Raw genomic sequence first — 8828 nt, 5'->3', positions numbered from 1 at the left:
GGGGGAAGAGCCGACAGGGCTTCTCTCTGCAGGACCTTCCTCTGTGGCTCCGCTCCAGGTTCCAGAGGCAGGCCAGGTGGAGGAGATGACGAGGACTCTTTCTCCTGCACCTTCCCCCTCCCAGGCAATGCCTTAAGACCCAGCTGCTGACAATCAGTCCTGGTTAAATCCCAGGCATCGCAGAAAGGAGAGGCGGGAACAACAAAAGAAGGGGTGGGGCAGGCCTAGAGAGTGCTGAGTCACAGAGCCAGACCCCGCAGGGTATAAAAGCAGGAGGAGCTGCTCTATAGCTTCTTGTGACGGACAAAAACTGACTCTTGGAAACTTTGGTTGCAATATTTCGAGACTAAGAATTTAGCTTCTGGATTTCTGTTTATTTCTGAACTCTTGGTTGCTCCAGCAACGAACTGCAGTTATGCTGGCTTCTGAGGAGATAAGAGAACTTGGCAGGCAATCGCAGGTTCGTTACCAGAACTGATATCTGTCGTAGGAATAAATTGCTAGCAGATATAGTCAGCTCGCATGTCTTCTTGGTTGTGGTTATGGGGGTGGGGGGAACAGAACAGACAGCTTCCTAGGAGAAAGGCCCGGCAGCCCCCTGCAAGCCAAATGTTTGGGGGATTGAGAGGAGGTTTTGGCACCGAGGGCAAGTGCCACCTGTTCTGGGGAGATAAAAATAAAATAAAATAAATCTTGGCTGCTCGTATGCATTTTATGCGTCTCTTCAGTTCTACTGCATTTCGCCCAGAACGTCTGTCAACCCTGAAGCTGGCCTAACTGTAGCCATTTTCTTTTCTGTAGCTTTCCTCTAAGGAGGTTTCTCTGCGCATAGCTTTAGGGCTGACACAGCCTGGAGCTAAAGGGCAGGGAGGGGGTATAGATAACTGGGGTCTGGTAACCAAAATAACATTCTTTCCCCTGGGAACCAAAGATGTTCATGCAGGTGTTTGAGAGGTGGAGACTGATGTCACCTAGCAATTGGACTATATGCTGATTGGACCGTCAGTTGGAGCCTGATTCCAAAAGCGGCCTGGAGAAACGCGGAGGTCGGGACTCGGTTGGTGAGGCAGGCACTGTGCAGGAGGTGTAAGACAAGGCGCTGCCACCCGAAAACACCATTGCTGCGATCTCCGCCGCCTGGAACTGCCCAAAAACGCAATGTTTTTTTTTGCCTCCGCCCCAGTGGTGAAAACTAAAATTTTTCCTGACTGGTTCTGTGGGTGTGGCTTGGTGGGCGTGGCTTGGTGGGCATGTGACTGGTGGACATGGCCAACTCAATGTCATTCACGTCAAGGGGTACCTCGCCTGGCCCCTCCCCTCCCAGCCATTCCTTGTCACACCCAGCCTCAACAAATCTATAGTTCTGTAAAAATGTTGTTCACCTTTTTTCAACTTCATTATCTACATACTATAGATGTACTTTCATGGACCACTGAAAGAAGGAAACGGTTCACGTGCTTTGCCCAAGAGTGTGGTAGGCAACAAGCTTTTAAGGGGCTGCCAGAAAGAAGGGGGGGGGCAATGTATTTTCCAAAGAAGCAGAAGGCAAAACAAGAAGCAATGGATGGAAACTGAACAAAGAGAGAAGCAACCTAAAACTAAGGAGAAATGTCCTGACAGTGAGAACAATTAACCAGTGGGACTGCTTCACTAGAAAGGGCTTTCTTTTGCTCCAGGAGAAAATCAAAATAAAGAACTGGAAAAGCTTTCACAGGAAAAGGCTTTTTTGTTCTGCTGTGGAAGAAAAACAGAAGACACAGAGAAATCTTCCCTGAGGCTCTGCGAATTGCATTGCGGAATCGGGGAGGAAAACGCCGGAAAACATGATGCGTGGAGGCGATGCTCTTTTTCCTCTGATTCCCCAATGCAATTCACAGAGCCATGCGCCCTCCTCCTCCTTTTCTGCAAACTCACTTTCTCTTTTCTCCTGGCCAGATCCTTCTCCCGGGCCAAGAGCAGAAGCCGACCATCCTCCACCTGGGTTGTCTGAAGAAGGGGCAGGCCAGGTGGCGAGCCACCTTGCCTTACATCTCTCGTGCCGAAGCTCCCAATTCACAAGAGCATCGCCTCCATGCATCGCGTTTTCTGGCGTTTTCCTCTGATTCCCCAGTGCAATTCGCAGAGCCGTGAGTATTCATGAAAATGCAGTGGCAGCGGTTTTCGGCTGGTTCCAAGCAGCACCCTAATCACTTTCACTGCCCATCTCCTGGCGTGCAGAAACCAAAGATGTGATGCTCATTTTTGGCAATCCCCGTCACCTGGAATTGCCCAAAAACCGCCGTTCCAGGTGACAGAGATTGCCAAAAACAAGCAACGCATATTTGGTCTTCACATGCTGGGAGATGGGTGGCAGAAGCGGTTAGGGTGCTGCTTGGAATCGGCTGAAAACCACTGCTGCCATGTTTTCATGAGGGTTTGTGGCTCTGCGAATTGCATATGGGAATCAGGGAGGAAAACGCTGGAAAACGCAATGCATGGAGGCGATGCCCTTTTTCCTCCCCGACGCAATTCACAGAGCCTTGTCTTATGCCCCCTGCACTGATGCCCAAAAACACTTTCCTCCCCGATTCCAAAAATGGGGTATGTGGAGGCAAAAAAAAAAAGAGCATTGCATTTTCGGGTGGTTCCAGGTGGTGGAGATAGCAGCAATAGTGTTTTTGGATGGCAGCGCCTTGCCTTACACCTCCTGTGCAGTGCCCGCTTCGCCAACCAAGTCCCAACCTCTGCGCTTCCCCGGGCTACTTTTGGAATCAGGCTCTGACTGAGGCAGCAAAGGCACAGGGGGTTGCCGGGAAGCCTGGCACCATGTTTAAGAGATGGCAGAAGGAGGACTGAGTGCTGCGTCTCTATCGGGCCTTGCTGTGAGAAATCCAGGCTTCCAACGCCTACGGCTGTAGGTAGGAAGAGGGGGTCGTCTCAAGAGTGGAGCCTTTGGTGCCCTCTTCTGCTGCCATGAAAATCATTCCACACCCCACCCACTCCAGTTAAATGTGCATTAGAGTGGTAGGGTTTGTTTTAAATGGATAAAACAATCTGTGTGACTTGTTATCAAAGTCTGAGTGGGAGTGAGGGCGCTGATCCTGATGCTGGTAGGCAGAGGCAGAATTCTTGTTTTCTTGTTTTCCTCCCCAAAAATTAAGGTGCGTCTTATACTCCGAAAAATACGGTATTATTTGGAATCTTGACAACTTCTTTATGGGGGGGGGGGGCTTGGTTTATCCCACCATTTTTCCCAGGTGCTAAACACTGCACTCTTTTCTCCAATTTTTCCCAGGCAGCAATTCTGCAAAGAGGAACCGAGCGGCCGAAGTCGGGGGTGGGGGAGGGATTTAGACCCTCCCCTTCCCCCATTCCTTAACCAGCACATCAAAGGACTCTCAGGGACTGATTTCATTGGAACCATTGTCTGCTATGGCGAAGTCTAAGGAGATGGAAACGGGAGTTGCTCCCTGAGGCTCAGCTACAGGGTGGCTGTTTTGCACCCTCAGCCGCCTCCTCCTCCTCTCTCCCAGGCTGGATACCTGGTGGATTGTTCAACCTCCTGTTATTTTATTGCTAGGAAATCAGGTGGCTGAATAAAAAGCGCACCTGCCAGGACAGACTGGCTCTAAGGCAGCAGTTCTCAAACTCTAGCAATGACCCCCAAAGGGGAAATAGCACATAGCCTTTATTGTCATTGTACATCATGTATACAACAAAATTGGTTTTAGCCTCACTGGTGCAATCCATGACAAAAAATACAAACAACATAAATAGTATAAAGAATAATCCCTATACAAGGGGGAAAAAAGGGGAAACAAAGAAAAACTAGTCATACATTTCCGCATATGTGTGGAATGATTGTGGTTGTGTTTAAGAGTCTGACAGCCCAAGGATAGAAACTATTTTTAGACCAGACCTATTTGTTTGGCTGGCTGTGCTTTGATGTCTTCTGCCCAATGGTAGAAGTGCAAAGAGACACTGACCAGGATGTGAATCATCTCTGAGTATCTTCCTTAGTCTGCTGAAACAGCGAGACCTGGCAATGTCATCCAGTGGCGTTAGAGGGCAACCAATGGTTTCTTGTGCCGAATTGATCATTCTCTGTAGTGCCTTCCTGTCCGCAGCAGTTAAACCAGCGTACCATATAGTAATGCAGTATGTGAGGACACTTTCTATCGTGGACCAATAGAAAGAGGTCACCAGCCGTTGTTCCACCTGATTTTTTCGCAGGACTCTAAGGAAATGAAGTCTCTGTCGGGCCTTGCCAATCACCAGGGACGTGTTGTTTTTCCAGGTGAGATCTTAACTAATAAGCACTCCCAAGTATTTAAAAGAGGAAACCCTCTCCAGACAGCCCCCATCGATGTATAGTGGGGCAGGTTCCTCTCTGTGCTTTTGGAAATCTAGCACCATCTCCATTGTCTTACTAGAATTTAGATGTAAGTTGTTTTTTGAGCACCATGCGGATACCTTCTGGACTTCTTCCCTGTATAATCATCATCATCATCATCATCATCATCGTATTTTAATTTGTATACCGCCCTTCTCCCGAAGGACTCAGGGCAGTGAACAGCCAAATAAAAACAGTTATGAGACCCAGCACCGTTGTGTCGTCTGCAAACTTTATTATGATGTTGGATGGATCAGAGGATATGCAGTCATGTGTACACAGCGAGTACAGGTAGGGGCTGAGCACACAGCCCTGAGGGGAGCCTGTGCTGAGCTTCAGGGTGAGGAAGATGTAAAGGAACCAACCTTTACTGTTTGTGGACGTCAGGAAGTCTTTGATCCAGTCACAAGTGAGGGGAGGGAAATTCAGGTCAGTTTTTCAATGAGAATGAATGGTAAAATGATATTATAGGCTGAGCTATAATCCTTAAAAAGCATTCAGGCATAATTTCCAGATTTCTCAAGGTGGCTCAGTGCAATATGTAGAGCAGTGGCGATGACATCCCCGGTTGACCCGTTGCTTCTATAAGCAAACTGGTGTTGATCGAAATCTGGTGGAAGATAGGACCTGAGGTGTTGTAGGACCAGTCTCACAAAGCACTTCATCACTATAGATGTCAGTGCAATGGGTCTATAATCATTCAGGCTGTTTATGGCTGCTTTCTTCTGAACTGGGATAATTGTGGCTGCTTTCAAGCATGATGGGACTCTAGCCTGTTGCAGGGAGATGTTAAAAATCCTTGTCAGGACCCTTGTTAATTGGACAGCACAGGTTTTTACAACTTTCCCCAGCACCCCGTCTGGACCTGCAGTTTTGTTGGGATTTACAGCCTTCAGCACAGTTCTCACTTCATGTTCATCCAGGGTGAGTGGCTGGAGGTTAGAGGGCCTTTGGGCTAGAGCCACAGAGGCAGGTCTTTTGACCTCAAAGCGGGCAAAGAAGCAATTTAGCTCCTCCACCAGCAGGGCATCAACATTGGCTATTTTTTTCGTATTGCCCTTATAATTGGTTAAGTATTGTAGCCCTTGCCACACCTGTCTTGAGTTATTATCTTCCAAATGCTTCTCTACCTTTTGTTTGTATTTCTGTTTAGCCACCTTAATGTCTCTCCTCAAGTTTGCCCTGGTCTCATTGTATTTATCTTCAATTCCTGCTGCCGGAAGTCACTGAAGATCCAATCTTTAGTAACTCCCCGTGGGTATAGACTAGTTTTTGCCTACACACTCCACTGTGACACCAGGAGCTCAAAGCCGCAGTGTCTATGCGCACCACCATCTACGAATGTGGAAATCCGGACATATCCTGGGGGGGAGGCGATGGATCAGTTTGTAATGGCCTATTTGTGAGTTGAAGATCCAGTATGGGACTGTGGCAACACTAGTGGGTCTGATTGTGTGTGTGTGTGTGTGTGTGTGTTTGTGACATTATTCAAGACCAGGAAAAGGCATCACTGAGTTTTGTTCTAAGGTTGTTTCTAAGATTTTCCTCCCTCAGCAATTGGTGCTTCACAGACTCTCTTAAAGGTGTTTGGGTTGTTGGTGCCACACACCCCGAATGATTTTGCCTTTCAATCGAGTTACCCCATCCCTCAACCTAGGGATGAGAAAAGCTGCCTAAGATTCATCAGGGAATGGAGACTTTCTGATTGTATAAACAGAAAGCTTTTATAAACACAGAGCTTGGGAAGACTTGGGTCAAACGTTTTCCACAATTAGTATATCAAAAATATCTAGTCTCACCAACTTTAAGCTATGTAGAGGGCAACTGCCAGAATTGTGGGGAATCAATAATATTCTTGTAACAGTAACAGAGTTGGAAGGGACCTTGGAGGTCATCTAGTCCAACCCCCTGCTCACGCAGACCTGTACTAGGGATTTGAACCGCCGAACTGCCAACCTTTCTAATCGACAAGCTCAGCGTTTTAGCCACCAATCGCCATTTGCAAGCTTCCCAGCCACCTTCCAAGAAGCAGTGAATGGGGAAAGCTGGATTCGCATAATGACCACATCGAAAGGCACCACCTAACTTCCAGAAGAATGAAATATTTTGGGAAATATTAAAAAGGCAGAATATTATATTTCCCTAATGGAGAAACATGCTCTCAAAGACAGAAAGCAGACTCAGTCTTTCTTAATAGCCCCCAGCAGAGATTTTGTGCCCATTAAGAAAGACTGGGCCAGGCTATTCAGAAACCAGCCCCCAAGCAGAAACTTAGGTGGCCACTTTTTAGAAATGCAGATTAGGTCATCCAATCAGAAGGACTGGGTAAATAATAATAATAATAATAATAATAATAATAATAATAATAATAATAATAATAATAATAATAATAATAATAATAATATTTTAATTTGTATACCGCCTTTCTCCCGAAGGACTCAGGGCGGTGAACAGGCAGATAAAATACAAATACACACAATAATTAAAAACATCCCTTAAAAAACTAATTTAAATGCCCAAATGTTAAAATAACATACTCCCCCATAAAATCACAAAACTTTAAAAACCCATCAAATAAAGATAAAAATCAGGCTAGTCCAGCCATACGAAATAAATAAGTTTTAAGTTCGCGGCGAAAGGTCCTAAGGTCAGGTAATTGTCGAAGTCCGAGGGGAAGTTCGTTCCACAGGGTTGGAGCCCCCACAGAGAAGGCCCTCCCCCTGGGGGCCGCCAGTTGACACTGTTTGGCTGACGGCACCCTGAGGAGTCCCTCTCTGTGGGAACGTACCGGACGATGGGAGATAGAGGCCGGCAGTAGACGGTCCCGTAGATAGCCCGGTCCTAAGCCATGACAGACAGCAACAAACAAACGGTTTTCAAAATTAGCTCAAACACCTAGGATTTGCATTTCCTCTTTTGCCTATAGAGCCAGCTCTATAGGCAAAAGACCCCTACACAAGACCTATACGACCCCCCCTAGGAAGCTGACAACAGCCAATAGAATATTAAAGGACATGTTCTTGCACAGGAACAGGAAGCTCAAACACGAAGCCCAAAGACGGTATAAAAAACACCTCCCTCAACTCCATTTTGTCAGCTGCAGCAGAATCACAAACACTGGTAGTTCTCTTCAACATGAACCATCTTTCCAATCAGCCTCCATGTTCCAGTGTCTTTCTCCCAGCTTGGAACTGAACCAGATGGATTTTCCTCCCAACAACCACATGATTCACTTAGCAACTGCAGGTGATTTGCTGAACAACTATTTTAATTTTCTGACAGAACCATTAACCAAAGGAACATCTTGCATTCAGAAGTTGGGAGAGCTTCATCACTGGAAGCTTTCAAGGAGAGACTGGATTGCCATCTGTCAGAAATGGTGCAGGGTCTCCTGCGTGGGCAGGGGTTGGACCAGGGGTGAAATGCTCCCGGTTTGGATCATTTGTAGTAGTGATGGCAGGTGGTTCGGAGAACTGATAGCAAAAATCCCTGCCCCCCCCCCCCGCCCACCCCCACCCAATCGCCCGGTCGCCACTTGCTCCTTCTTATGTGCTCGCTTGGTTTTCCCACCCAAATGATAGGAATAGGTTGTAAAAAATACTTTTAAAAGTTAAAAAAAGGCTCTGAGGATCACAGCTGAGCTGAGTGATGTCAGAGCCTTTTTTTTACTTTTAAAAGCATGTTTTTTACAATATATTTGGGCGAATAGATTGTAAAAAAATGCTTTTAAAAGTAAAAAAAAGATCACACACACAGTTGATCATCCCCCCCCCCCCCGGCTGCGCGCTGTTCTACTTACCCCAGGCCTCCTTTCGGTGTGCACTGTGCCTGCGCACCTCACATTTGGTGCATGGTGCGCACTGTGCATGCGCACGCACAGTGTGCAGCCAGCAAACTGGTAGTAAACTGGTTCAGATTTCACTACTGGGTTGGGCTAGATGACCTACAAGGTCCCTTCCAACTTCGGGCGTGACTCATTTCATAACCTCCTTAACCACAGAAAGCTTAATTCCATAACTGGAGGATGACCTCTTATTTTGGGGTCTGATCCCTGGAGGGCACCAGCATAAATGTCCCCCCCACACACCTGGCCCATGGCTGCAGTCCAGAGGTGGCCGCTCGGGAACTGCTGTCCAAGAGCCAAACTGGGGGGCGGGGGGGGGGAACGTCTCCCATTCCAAAGAGCAATCCCTCCGCTCTGGATACAGGCAGGCTGATATTTTTTTTAAGATGCAATGAATAGACCAGGGGTCTCCAACCTTGGTCCCTTTAAGACTTGTGGACTTAGGCTTCCGGTTTGGCTCCGCTTCGTGAAGAAGCAGCTATGATTTAGCTGCTAACTCCCTAGTCTGTAAAGCTGTCAGGACATCGTAAATCTGGGTCCGACAGCTTGGAATTCTTTCCTTCGGGCAAAGAAGAAAAGATGAGCAATTAGGTTGAGGTTGAGATGCCCTAA

Source organism: Ahaetulla prasina, chromosome 10 (genome assembly GCF_028640845.1).
Source record: "Ahaetulla prasina isolate Xishuangbanna chromosome 10, ASM2864084v1, whole genome shotgun sequence".
Taxonomy (NCBI): Eukaryota; Metazoa; Chordata; class Lepidosauria; order Squamata; family Colubridae; genus Ahaetulla; species Ahaetulla prasina.
This window is presented reverse-complemented; position numbering follows the sequence as displayed.